General features: G+C 38.3%; 1 non-coding gene across 1 annotated transcript; it reads right to left on the reverse strand.

Annotated features, from left to right (window-relative positions):
* Nucleotides 1–6508: 6508 nt before the first annotated feature.
* Nucleotides 6509–6612, reverse strand: LOC112731770 (small nucleolar RNA R71). Its single transcript, XR_003167532.1, has one exon. It is a non-coding gene; the product is annotated as a small nucleolar RNA R71 (small nucleolar RNA).
* Between the last annotated feature and the right edge of the window lie 7772 nt (nucleotides 6613–14384).

The raw sequence follows: 14384 nt of genomic DNA on the forward strand, positions 1-14384 counted from the left end.
CTCATTCTTTATTGTTGTGACTTCAGACTTCTTGGGCACTACTTGTACTGGACTGACCCATTCACTGTCTGAGATGGGGTAAATGATATCTTCTTCAAGTAGCCTGGTCACTTCCTTCTTGACAACTTCTAAGATGGTGGGATTCAATCTTCTTTGAGGCTGACGGATAGGCTTTGCTTCCTCTTCTAAATATGTTCTGTGCTCACAAACTTGGGGACCGATGCCTACTATATCCGCTAAGCTCCATCCAATTGCTTTCTTATGTTTTCTCAGCACACTGAGTAGTTGCTCTTCTTGTTGAGAGGTAAGTTCCCTTGCAATGATAACTGGAAATTTCTGATTATCCTCAAGGTAAGCATACTTGAGGTGTGGAGGAAGGGGCTTTAATTCTAATTTCTGCTCATAGCTAGGCTCTGGATCATTCGGGGCTAGTGATAATGGCAAAGTGTCCTTATTGTGTTCAGAAGGTGTCCCCACACTTGGACCTTGCTCCATGTGCTTCTTTTCCATTTCTTCTTGGTGACCTTCAACTATAGTTTCATTAATAATGTTGCACTAGAAGATAGAATGATCTTCCGGAGGGTGCTTCATAGCTTCATTTAGACTGAAACTCATTGTTCTTCCATCTATCTCAAAGGAGTAAGTTTCTGAGAATGCATCCAGCTTGAACTTTGAAGTCTTCAGGAATGGTCTTCCAAGCAGGATTGATGATGGTCTTCCTGAGTCATTAGGGGGCATTTCCAGGATATAAAAGTCAATAGGAAATGTGAGTCCTTTAATGCTCACTAATACATCTTCAGCAATTCCAACTACTGTAATAATGCTTTTATCTGTTAACACAAAACGAGCTGCCAACCTTTTTAAGGGAGGGAGCCTCAAAGTATCATATATAGACAATGGCATTATACTAACACACGCTCCTAAATCACACATGCAATCAGAAAATATTACACCCCTATGGTACAGTTAACCATACATGGACCTGGGTCACTGCATTTTTCAGGTATACCTCCCATTAAAGCAGATATATAACTACCTAAAGGAATAGTTTCTAATTCATTAATTTTATCTTTATGTATGCATAAATCTTTTAGAAACTTTGCATATTTAGGTACCTGCTGAATAACATCAAAAAGGGAAATAGTTACCTCAACCTTTTTGAATATTTCTACCATTTTGGGATCAAGTTCAATTTGCTTCCTAGATTTCTTTGCAAGGTGTGGAAATGGGATAGGGATGGCGTCCTGTACAGCTTCAGCTTCTTTTGGTGCTTCATTCTGTGGTTGAGCTGCTTCTTCTTCAACTATGTCTTGTACGTCCTCTTCCTCTTCAGCATCTTCCACTTCCACTACATCCTCAGTTGGGGCGCATTCTGGTAGGCTCGGCTCCTCATGGTTCCTCTCTTGCAGTGTGGTTCCAGACCTCAAAGTGATGGCATTGATGCCGCCTTTGGGATTAGGTAGGGGTTGAGAAGGAATTCCACTGGAGCTTAAGGGTTGGTTAGTGGAATTAGGTGATGAATCTAATCGGGAGACGAGAGCTTGTAAAGTGGCAGTCAGACCATTTAAAGTAGAGTTCAGCTGCGTCTGCATGTCTTGTTGTCCTTGTGCAAGAGAACGGAGCATCTCGTCATTTGATGAGGAATTGGAGTAAGTGATCTGAGGAACCTGTTGTTGGTGCTGGGGTCCTTGGGACTGTTGGTGCACAGAAATCGTGATGGTTCCATTCCTTGGTAACGGCGCTGAAAACTTTATACGCACGTTCATAGTCTTAATTCTTTGTCACAACTTCGCACAACTGACCAGCAAGTGCACTGGGTCGTCCAAGTAATAAACCTTACATGAGTAAGGGTCGATCCCACGGAGATTGTCGGCTTGAAGCAAGCTATGGTCACCTTGTAAATCTCAGTCAGGCGGATTCAAATGGATATAGAGTTTTAATAATTAAAAGATAAATAAAACATAAACTAGGATAGAGATACTTATGTAATTCATTAGTGAGAATTTCAGATAAGCGTATAGAGATACTTTCGTTCCTCTGAACCTCTGCTTTCCTGCTGTCTTCATCCAACTGTATTAGGTGAGGTGCTCTATAAGGTTGGTTCTGATTCTGTTGTCTGTTGTTGTTATTGTTATTCCACCTCTGGTTTCCATTGTTATCTCTGCCTCCTCTGTTATAGTTGTCCCTCCAATTATGGTTTGAATTATCTCTCCAACCTTGGTTGGAGTTATCCTGTCATCTATGGTTATAGTTGCCACCTTGGTTATAGTTGCCACCTTGTTGATTGTATCCTTGATTCGGGCGGTCATAGAAGTTATGAGTGGCTGCCACAGTGTTGTCTTCCTGTTGGAGCTATGGACATTCATTAGTATAATGACTATAATAAGCACATATCCCGCATACTCTTTGTGGAACCAACTGTTGGCTTTGTTATGGTGAGGGAGGTTGAGCTTGTTGTGCTTGTTGTTGATTTAACTGCATCTGTTTCAGTAGGTTGGTCATTTCACATATACTCTGTGTAAGAGCAGTAGTTTCAATGCTAGAGGAAATCTCTGCAACAACTTTTGAGTGGCTGCGCGGCCTGTGATTCCTAGTGGACTCAGCTAAGTCGCTGATCAGTTGCCATACTTCATCTGCGGTCCTGTACTTTTTCATAGACCCATTACTAGCACCATCCAGTGTAGTCTTATCCTGGGGGTTCATGCCTTGAGTGAAGTAGCTGATCAATACTAGTCTATCAATCATGTGATGGGGGCATTGATGAGCGGATAATTTATACGCTTTTTGGCATTGTTTTTACATAGTTTTTAGTATGATTTAGTTATTTTTTAGTATATTTTCATTAGTTTTTAAATAAAAATAACATTTCTGGACTTTACTATGAGTTTGTGTGTTTTTTTATGATTTCAGGTATTTTCTGGTTGAAATTGACGGACTTGAGCAAAAATCAGATTAAGAGGCTGAAGAAGGACTGCAGATGCTGTTGGATTCTAACCTCCCTGCACTCAAAGTGGATTTTCTGGAGCTAAAGAACTCCAAATGGCGCGATCTTAATTGCGTTGGAAAGTAGACATCCAGGGCTTTCCAACAATATATAATAGTCCATACTTTGCCCGAGTTTAGATGACGCAAACTGGCGTTCAACGCCAGTTCCATGTTGCATTCTGGAGTTAAACGCCAGAAACAGGTTGCAAAGTGGAGTTAAACGCCAGAAACAGGTTACAAACTGGCGTTCCATACCAAGAGAAGCCTCTACACGTGTAAAGCTCAATGCTCAGCCTAAGCACACACCAAGTGGGCCCCGGAAGTGGATATCTGCATCATTTACTCATTTCTGTAAACCCTAGTAACTAGTTTAGTATAAGTAGGACATTTTACTATTGTATTTACATCTTCGGATCATCTTTGGATTATCTTTTGATCCTTTGATCATGTTCAGGGGGCTGACCATTCAGCCATTCCTGGACCTTGTTCTTATGTATTTTCAACGGTAGAGTTTCTACACACCATAGATTAAGGTGTGGAGCTCTGCTGTTCCTCATGAATTAATACAAAGTACTATCATTTTTCTATTCAATTCAAGCCTATTCTAATTATAAGATATTCATTCGCACTTCAATATGAATATGATGATCATGACAGTCATCATCATTCCCAACCTATGAACGCGTGCCTGACAACCACTTCCGTTCTACCTTAGATTGAATGAGTATCTCTGGGATTCCTTAATCAGAATCTTCGTGGTATAAGTTAGAATCCATGGACGGCCATTCTTGAGATCCGGAAAGTCTAAACCTTGTCTGTGATATTCCGAGTAGGATCTGGGAAGGGATGGCTGCGACGAGCTTCAAACTCGCGAGTGCTGGGCGTAGTGACAGACGCAAAAGGATCAATGGATCCTATTCCAGTATGATCGAGAACCAACAGATGATTAGCCATGCAGTGACAGTGCATTGGACCATTTTCACTGAGAGGACAGGATGTAGCCATTGACAACGGTGACGCCTAACATACAACTTGCCATAGAAAGGAGTATGAATGATTGGATGAAGATAATAGGAAAGTAGAGGTTCAGGAGGAACAAGCATCTTCATACGCTTATCTAAAATTCTCACCAATGAATTACATAAGTATCTCTATCTTTAAATTTATGTTTTATTTATCTTTTAATTATTAAATCTCCATAATCAATTGAATCCGCCTGACTGAGATTTACAAGGTGACCATAGCTTGCTTCAAGCCGACAATCTCTGTGGGATCGACCCTTACTCACGTAAGGTTTATTACTTGGATGACCCAGTGCACTTGCTGGTTAGTTGTGCGAAGTTATGACAAAGAATTAGATTATGAACGTGCGTATTGAGTTTTTAGCGCCGTTACCAAGGAATGGAACCGTCACGATTTCTGCGCACCAAGTTTTTGGCGCCGTTGCCGGGGATTGTTCGAGTTTGGACAACTGACGGTTCATCTTGTTGCTCAGATTAGGTAATTTTATTTTATTTTCAAGCTTTTTATTTCTTATTTTCGAAAAAAACAAAAAAATTTCTTCTTTTTCGTTTTTCCCAAATTAATTTTCGAAAAAACCAAAAAAAAATTAATAAAATCATAAAAACCAAAAATTTTATGTTTCTTGTTTGAGTCTAGTGTCAATTTTTAAGTTTGGTGTCAATTGCATTCTTTTATTTTTCTTAAAAAAATTTTTGAAAATCCATGCATTGCATTCTTCATGATCTTCAAGTTGTTCTTGGTAAGTCTTCTTGTTTGATCTTTAAAATTTCTTGTTTTGTGTCTTTTCTTGTTTTTCATATGCCTTCTTGAATTCTTAGTGTCTAAATATTAAAAATTTCTAAGTTTGGTGTCTTGCATGTTTTCTTTTATTAAAATTTTTTTCAAAAATACATACTTGATGTTCATCATGATCTTCAAAGTGTTCTTGGTGTTCATCTTTGCATTCAAAGTGTTCTTGCATGTTTCCTTTGTTTTGATCCAAAATTTTTATGTCTTGAGTCTTTTTGATGTTTTTCTCTTTCCTTATTAAAATTCAAAAATAAAAAAAATCTTTTCCTTATTTTACTCCTAATTTTCGAAAATTGCATTGAATTAGTCAAAGATTTTCAAAATCATATCTTTTTTTTTAGTCAAGCAAAATTTTCAATTTAAAAATTCTATCTTTTTCAAATCTTTTTCAAAAATCAAATCTTTTTCATTTTTTTCTTTCATATTTTCGAAAATTTCAAATTGATTTTCAAAAATCTTTTTCTTATTTTGTTTCATAATTTCAAAATCTTTACTAACAATTATTGTGATTGATACAAAAATTTTAAGTTTGTTACTTGCCTATTAAGAAAGGTTCAATCTTTAAGGCTTAAATCATATCTTTTTGTTTCTTGTTAGTCAAGTAATCAACTTTAATTTTCAAAATCAAAATCTTTTTTTAAAATTTCTTTTTCAAATCTTTTTCAATTATATTTTTTCAATGTCAATCACATCTTTTTCAAAATTAATTTCAAAATCTTTTCTAACTTCTTATCTTTTCAAAATTAATTTTCAAATCCTTTTTTTAGTAATCCTATCTTTTTGTTTCAATCATATCTTTTTCAAAACTACCTAACTAATTCTCTCTCTCTCTCTCTAATTTTTGAAAATCACCTTCCTCTTTTTCAAAATTCCTTTTTAATTAACTACTTGTTTCAAATTTTAATTTGATTTAATTTTATTTTCCTTTCTTAATTTTTGAATTAATTTTAAATTAAAAACAAAATACTTTTATTTTAATTTATTTAATTTTCAAAATTCTCTTCCCCTCATCTCTTTCTAATTATTTTATTTATTTACTAACACTTATCTTCATCTAAAAATTTGAACCCTCTCTTCTTTCCGTGTTCGAATTTCTTTTCTTCTTCTACTCACATAAAGGAATCTCTATACTGTGACATAGAGGATTCTATATTTTCTTTTCTATTTTCTTCCTTTTCATATGAGCAGGAACAAGGATAAGAACATTCTTGTTGAAGCTGATCCTGAACCTGAAAGGACTCTGAAGAGGAAGCTTAGGGAAGCTAAAGCACAACTCTCTGGAGAAAATCTGACAGAAATTTTCGAAAAAGAAGGAGACATGGCCGAAAATAATAACAATGCAAGGAAGATGCTTGGTGACTTTACTGCACCAAATTCCAATTTACATGGAAGAAGCATCTTAATCCTTGCCATTGGAGCAACAAATTTTGAGCTGAAACCTCAATTAGTTTCTCTGATGCAACAGAACTGCAAGTTTCATGGACTTCCATCAGAAGATCCTTTTCAGTTCTTAACTAAATTCTTGCAGATCTGTGACACTGTTAGGACCAATGGGGTTGATCCCGAGGTCTACAGGCTTATGCTTTTCCCATTTGCTGTAAGAGACAAAGCTAGAATATGGTTAGACTCTCAACCTAAAGACAGCCTGAACTCTTGGGATAAGCTGGTCACGGCTTTCTTAGCCAAGTTCTTTCCTCCTCAAAAGCTTAGCAAGCTTAGAGTGGATGTTCAAACCTTCAAACAGAAGGAAGGTGAATCCTTCTATGAAGCTTGGGAGAGATACAAGGAACTGACCAAAAAGTGTCATTCTGACATGCTTTCAGAATGGACCATCCTGGATATATTCTATGATGGTCTATCTGAATTATCTAAGATATCATTGGACCATTCTACAGGTGGATCCATTCACCTAAAGAAAACGCCTGCAGAAGCTCAAGAACTTATTGACATGGTTGCAAAAAACCAGTTCATGTACACTTTTGAAAGGAATCCTGTGAATAATGGGACACCTCAAAAGAAGGGAGTTCTTGAAATTGATACTCTGAATGCCATATTGGCTCAGAATAAAATGTTAACTCAGCAAGTCAATATGATCTCTCAAAGTCTGAATGGATTGAAGGAATCATCCAATAGTACTAAAGAGGCATCTTCTGAAGAAGAAGCTTATGATCCTGAGAACCCTGCAATAGCAGAGGTGAATTACATGGGTGAACCCTATGGAATCACCTATAATCCCTCATGGAGAAATCATCCAAATTTCTCATGGAAGGATCAACAAAAGCCTCAACAAGGCTTTAACAATGGTGGAAGAAACATGTTTAGCAATAGCAAACCTTTTCCATCATCCATTCAGCAACAGACAGAGAAATTCTGAGAAGAATCCATCTAGCTTAGAAAATATAGTCTCTGATCTATCTAAGGCCACTTTAAGTTTCATGAATGAAACAAGGTCTTCCATTAGAAATTTGGAGGCACAAGTGGGCCAGCTGAGTAAAAGGGTCACTAAAACTCCTCCTAGTACTCTCCCAAGTAATACAGAAAAAAACCCAAAGAGAGAGTGCAAGGCCATTGATTTGACCATCATGGCCGAACCTACAAGGGAGGGGGAGGACGTGAATCCTAGTGAGGAAGACCTCCTGGGACGTTCAGTGACCAATAAGGAGTTTCCCTTTGAGGAACCAAAGGAATCTGAGGCTCATCTAGAGACCATAGAGATTCCATTGAACCTCCTTCTGCCCTTCATGAGCTCTGATGAGTATTCTTCCTCTGAAGAGGATGAAGAAATTACTGAAGAGCAAGTTGCTAAGTACCTTGGTGCAATCATGAAGCTGAATGCCAAATTATTTGGTAATGAGACTTGGGAAGATGAACCTCCCTTGCTCACCAATGAACTAAATGCATTGGATAGGCAGAAATTACCTCAAAAGAAACAAGATCCTGGCAAATTTTTAATACCGTATACCATAGGCACCATGACCTTTGAGAAGGCTCTGTGTGACCTGGGGTCAGGAATAAACTTAATGCCACTCTCTGTAATGGAGAAACTTGGGATCTTTGAGGTGTAAGCTGCCAGAATCTCATTAGAAATGGCAGACAACTCAAGAAAATAGGCTTATAGACAAGTAGAGGACGTGTTAGTAAAGTTTGAAGGCCTTTACATCCCTGCTGATTTCATAATCCTAGACACTGGGAAGGATGAGGATGAATCCATCATCCTTGGAAGACCCTTCCTAGCCACAGCAAGAGTTGTGATTGATGTGGACAGAGGAGAGTTGGTCCTTCAACTGAATGAGGATAACCTTGTGTTTAAGACTCAAGGATCTCCTTCTGTAACCATGGAGAGGAAGCATGAAAAGCTTCTCTCACTACAGAGTTACCAAAGCCCCCACAATCAAACTCTAAGTTTGGTGTTGGGAGGTTCCAACAATGCTCTGAACATCTGTGAGGCTCCATGAGAGCTCACTGTCAAGCTATTGACGTTAAAGAAGCGCTTATTGGGAGGCAACCCAATGTTATTTAATTAAATCTATTTTATTGTTATTCTGTGCTTTATTAAGTTGATGATCATGTGGAGTCACAAAAACTACTGAAAAATCAAAAACAGAATGAAAAATAGCATTGAAAATAGTACACCCTGGAGGAGAGCAGTCTGGCATTTAAACGCCAGAAACAAGCATCTGTCTGGCATTTAACGCCAGAAACAGGCTACATTTGGGCGTTTAACGCCAGAAGCAAGCAGCAGTCTGGTGTTAAACGCCAGGATTGCACAAGCAAGGGTGTTTTACACGCCTAATTAGAGCAGGGATGTTAAGTCCTTGACCCCACTGGATCTGTGGACCCACAGGATCCCCACCTTTTCTTCTCTCCTCTTCACACCTTTTCCATAACATTCTTTCCCAAAATACCCTCTACCAATCACCTCTATTACTCCTCCAAAACTATCATACAACCCACTTACACCCACCCACTCAAATTCAAACCATCACTCCTTCCTTTTCACACATCATAACCACCTTAAACCCCCTTGGCCGAACCATTCACACACCTCCATCTCCTCCATTTTCTTCTTCCTCTACTCACTTCTTTCTTCTTTTGCTCGGAGACGAGCAAACCTTTTAAGTTTGGTGTGGTAAAAGCATTGCTTTTTGTTTTTCCATAACCATTAATGGCACCTAAGGCCAGAGAAACCTCTAGAAAGAGGAAAAGGAAGGCAATTGCTTCCACCTCTGAGCCATGGAAGATGGAGAGATTCATCTCAAAAACCCATCACTAAGAAAAGGATGGAGCAAACAAGAGATCATGGACCTCAACAGGAGCATGAGGAAATTCCTCACCATGAAATCCTTGAGATGCCTCAAGGGATGCACTTCCCTCCACAAAATTATTGGGAGCAAACCGATACTTTCCTAAGAGAATTATGTTCCAACATGGGACAACTAAGGATGGAGCACCAAGAGCACTCCATCATCCTCCATGAAATTAGAGAAGATCAAAGAGCTATGAGGGAGGAGCAACAAAGGCAAGGAAGAGACATAGAGGAGCTCAAAAGCACCATTGGTTCTTCAAGAAGAGGAAGACGCCACCCTCACTAAGGTGGACTCATTCCTTAATCTCCTTGTTTATTTATTTTACTGTTTTTCGATTTTTGAGCTTTATGTTTTATTTATGTTTGTGTCTTTACTATATGATCACTAGTGTCTAAGTGTATATGCCTTAAAGTTATGAATGTCCTATGAATCCATCACCTTTCTTAAATGAAAAATGTTCCAAAAAACAAAAGAACAAGAAGTACATGATTTCGAATTCATCCTTGAAACTAGTTTAATTATTTTGATGTGGTGACAATAGTTTTTGTTTTCTAAATGAATGCTTGAACAGTGCATATGTCTTTTGAAATTGTTGTTTATGAATGTTAAATATGTTGGCCCTTGAAAGAATGATGAAAAAGGAGACATATTATTTGATAATCTGAAAAATCATAAAAATAATTCTTGAAGCAAGAAAAAGCAATGAATACAAAAGCTTGCAGAAAAAAAAATAGAAAAAGAAAAAGCAAGCAGAAAAAGCCAAAAGCTCTTTAAACCAAAAGGCAAGAGCAAAAAGCCAATAGCCCTTAAAACCAAAAGGCAAGGGTAAATAAAAAGGATCCAAGGCTTTGAGCATCAGTGGATAGGAGGGCCTAAAGGAATAAAATCCTGGCCTAAGCGGCTGAACCAAGCTGTCCCTAACCATGTGCTTGTGGCGTGTAGGTGTCAAGTGAAAACTTGAGACTGAGCGGTTAAAGTCAAGGTCCAAAGCAAAAAAAAAAAGAGTGTGCTTAAGAACCCTGGACACCTCTAATTGGGGACTTTAGCAAAGCTGAGTCACAATCTGAAAAGGTTCACCTAGTTATGTGTCTGTGGCATTTATGTATCCGGTGGTAATACTAGAAAACAAAGTGCTTTGGGCCACGGCCAAGACTCATAAAGTAGCTGTGTTCAAGAATCAACATACTGAACTAGGAGAATCAATAACACTATCTGAATTTTGAGTTCCTATAGATGCCAATCATTCTGAACTTCAATGGATAAAGTGAGATGCCAAAACTATTCAAGAGGCAAAAAGCTACTAGTCCCACTCATCTAATTGGAGCTAAGTATCATTGATATTTTGGAATTTATAGTATATTCTCTTCTTTTTATCCTATTTGATTTTCAGTTGCTTGGGGATAAGCAACAATTTAAGTTTGGTGTTGTGATGAGCGGATAATTTATACGCTTTTTGGCATTGTTTTTACATTGTTTTTAGTATGATTTAGTTAGTTTTTAGTATATTTTCATTAGTTTTTAAATAAAAATCACATTTCTTGACTTTATTATGAGTTTGTGTGTTTTTCTATGATTTCAGGTATTTTCTGGCTGAAATTGAGGGACTTGAGCAAAAATCAGATTCAGAGGTTGAAGAAGGACTGCAGATGCTGTTGGATTCTGACCTCCCTGCACTCAAAGTGGATTTTCGGGAGCTACAGAACTCTAAATGGCGCGCTCTTAATTGCGTTGGAAAGTAGACATCCAGGGCTTTCCAGCAATATATAATAGTCTATACTTTGCCCGAGTTTATATGACGCAAACTGGCGTTCAACACCAGTTCCATGTTGCATTATGGAGTTAAACGCCAAAAACAGGTTGCAAAGTGGAGTTAAACACCAGAAACAGGTTACAAACTGGCGTTCAACTCCAAGAGAAGTCTCTACACGTGTAAAGCACAATGCTCAGCCCAAGCACACACCAAGTGGGCCTCGAAAGTGGATTTCTGCATCATTTACTCATTTCTGTAAACCCTAGTAACTAGTTTAGTATAAGTAGGACTTTTTACTATTGTATTTACATCTTCGAATCATATTTGGATTATCTTTTGATCCTTTGATCATGTTCAGGGGCCTGGCCATTCGGCCATTCCTGGACCTTGTTCTTATGTATTTTCAACGGTAGAGTTTCTACACACCATATATTAAGGTGTGGAGCTCTGCTATTCCTCATGAATTAATACAAAGTACTATCATTTTTCTATTCAATTCAAGCCTATTCCGATTCTAAGATATTCATTCGCACTTTAATATGAATGTGATGATCGTGACAGTCATCATCATTCCCAACCTATGAACGCATGCCTGACAACCACTTCCGTTCTACCTTAGATAGAATGAGTATCTCTGGGATTCCTTAATCAGAATCTTCGTGGTATAACTTAGAATCTATGGACGGCCATTCTTGAGATCTGGAAAGTGTAAACCTTGTCTGTGGTATTCCGAGTAGGATCTGGGAAGGGATGGCTGCGATGAGCTTCAAACTCGCAAGTGCTGGGCGTAGTGACAGACGCAAAAGGATCAATGGATCCTATTCCAGTATGATCGAGAACCAACAGATGATTAGCCATGCAGTGACAGCGCATTGGACCATTTTCACTGAGAGGACAGGATGTAGCCATTGACAACGGTGACGCCTAACATACAACTTGCCATAGAAAGGAGTATGAATGATTGGATGAAGATAATAGGAAAGTAGAGGTTCAGGAGGAACAAGCATCTTCATACGCTTATCTAAAATTCTCACCAATAAATTACATAAGTATCTCTATCTTTAAATTTACGTTTTATTTATCTTTTAATTATTAAATCTCCATAATCAATTGAATCCACCTGACTGAGATTTACAACGTGACCATAGCATGCTTCAAGCCGACAATCTCCGTGGGATCGACCCTTACTCACGTAAGATTTATTACTTGGACGACCCGGTGCACTTGCTGGTTAGTTGTGCGAAGTTATGACAAAGAACTAAGATTATGAATGTGCGTATTGAGTTTTTAGCACCGTTACCAAGGAATGGAACCGTCACAATTTCTGCGCAGCAAGCATGCGTCTAGAAGGTTCTTAAAACGCTCCCAGTACTCATAGAGAGTCTCCGATTCACCTTGAACAATACAGGAGATTTCTTTTCTTAGTCTATCTGTGACTTCAGATGGAAAGTATTTTTCCAAAAATTCTCTATTGAGCATATCCCAGTTGGTAACTGTTGCTTTAGGTTGGGAGTAGTACCACTCCCTTGCCTTTCCCTTAAGAGAAAATGGGAAGGCAGTTAACAGAATAGAAGTTTCATCTGCACCATTACGCCTAACAGTAGAACAGGCTATTTGAAAATCCCTAAGGTGCTTGATAGGCTCTTGAGCAGGTAAGCCATGAAATTTGGGCATCAAGTTGATTAGTGCAGTCTTTAGTTCAAATCTGCAGCTAGAGTTGGGTGATGCACTTGATACGGCTGTAGTGTAAAATCTGGGGCTCCAGCTTCCTAGAGAGTAATCCTCCTAGGTGCTGCCATGTTATCTGCATTGGAATTAACTGAATCAGTAGTAAAGGAGCTTGTCTCGCTCTTAGATGGTGGTTCAAATTCGCCCTCAGATGAGACTGGTGAATCGATAACAATAACTTCACCACCCTCAGAGGCTAACCGACATCGAGCTCGCCTAATACGTGAAAGAGTTCTTTCAATTTCAGGATCAAAAGCGGCTAAGCTCGGATCAGGCAATGAACGCGTCATTCAATGAGAAAGACATATAGCTCATGGTAACAAAATAAAAATAAAATATGCAAATAAATAAAATATGTACACTAATTAATAATCTAGCACACTATTGCAACTCCCCGGCAACGACGCCAAAAATTGATGGTGGCAGAAATTGACCAGTTAAGAAATTAATAAACGAAATGCGTTGCAAGTACAGTTCTTAACCAGCTAAGACTCGCCTTCTCAATTTAAAAAGGGTTGTCTCAAAAATTAGAATTAAAAATACTGGGAGTATGAGTCCCAGGTCGTCTCCCAACGAGTTGCAGGAAAGAGTGCTAATTTATTAAACAAAAAATTTTCCAGAAGGTTTGGGTTGGATAATGAATAATTAAAATAATTGTAAATTAAAGCAATAAAACTAAGAATTATTATTAATATAAAAAGCCTTGACTGGGGAATTGATTAATTGGAAGTTCTATCCTTGTTGGAATCTTCTCAAGTGTAATATAAAGAGGTTGTTGTTTTCACTTAGTTACCCCTTATTAAATAAAGGCAAGTCAAGTGATTGAACTGACTCTTATCCGCAAATCCTAGTCCTTTCCCTTAGGAAGGTCTAGCGTTAGTAGATAAAGAATTAGCCAACAATGTCCGATTTAACTAAGCACTTGAGCATTCCAACTCAAGTGTCTCCTCTTAATCAACCCCCATGTCAAGTAGAAAATCTACCCCATTGACATGAAATTAATATTCATAAAAATATAAGAAGACATAATTGAATAAAATAAAATAAAATAGAGATTTAAAATTAATTAAAAGTAAAAGCAATTCTATGTATTAATAAATCCAAAATGCAACATACTTATTTGAATAGGGTCAATGATCAACTGAAAAGAGTAAAGGAATAAGGAAACAAACTAAAGTAGTAACTTCGACGGAGGTGATGATTCTTCAACATCCAAAATCCAAAGCATAAACTATCAATGTAAAGCGAATCTAGATTCAGATCTAAAACTAAAAGTAATCCTAATATCAATGTATCTCAATGTGTGTGGATGCCTATGTGTGTGTGTCGAAGCGTGTTGAGTCTCTTCACGTTCCCTCACTTTAATCTGTGTTTCTGGGCCGAAAACTGGGTTAAAACGCGGCCCGAAATCGCCCCCTAGCGTATTCTGTATTTTTGCAGATCGCGCAGGTCACGCGTACGCGTCGTCCACGCGTTCGCATCATTCAGCGATTTTCCTGTCCACGCGTTCACATCATTCGTGCAGACTCCAATCCACGCTTATGCGTCAGGCACGCATTCACGTCGCTGCGATTTTCTTCATTCCGCGTGTTTGCGTGGGGCACGCACTCGCGTCAGTGTTCACTGGTCATCTCCTTAGTTTCTTTTGTTCCTTCCATTTTTGCAAGCTTCCTCCCCATTCTCTAAGCCATTCCCGCCCTATGAGGCCTGAAACACTTAACACACGGGTCACGACATCGAATGGGATAAAGGAGAATTAAAATGTACTAATTAAAGGTTTCTGGGAGGCAAGTTTTCAACCA

This window comes from Arachis hypogaea, chromosome 12, assembly GCF_003086295.3.
Source record: "Arachis hypogaea cultivar Tifrunner chromosome 12, arahy.Tifrunner.gnm2.J5K5, whole genome shotgun sequence".
Lineage (NCBI taxonomy): Eukaryota > Viridiplantae > Streptophyta > Magnoliopsida > Fabales > Fabaceae > Arachis > Arachis hypogaea.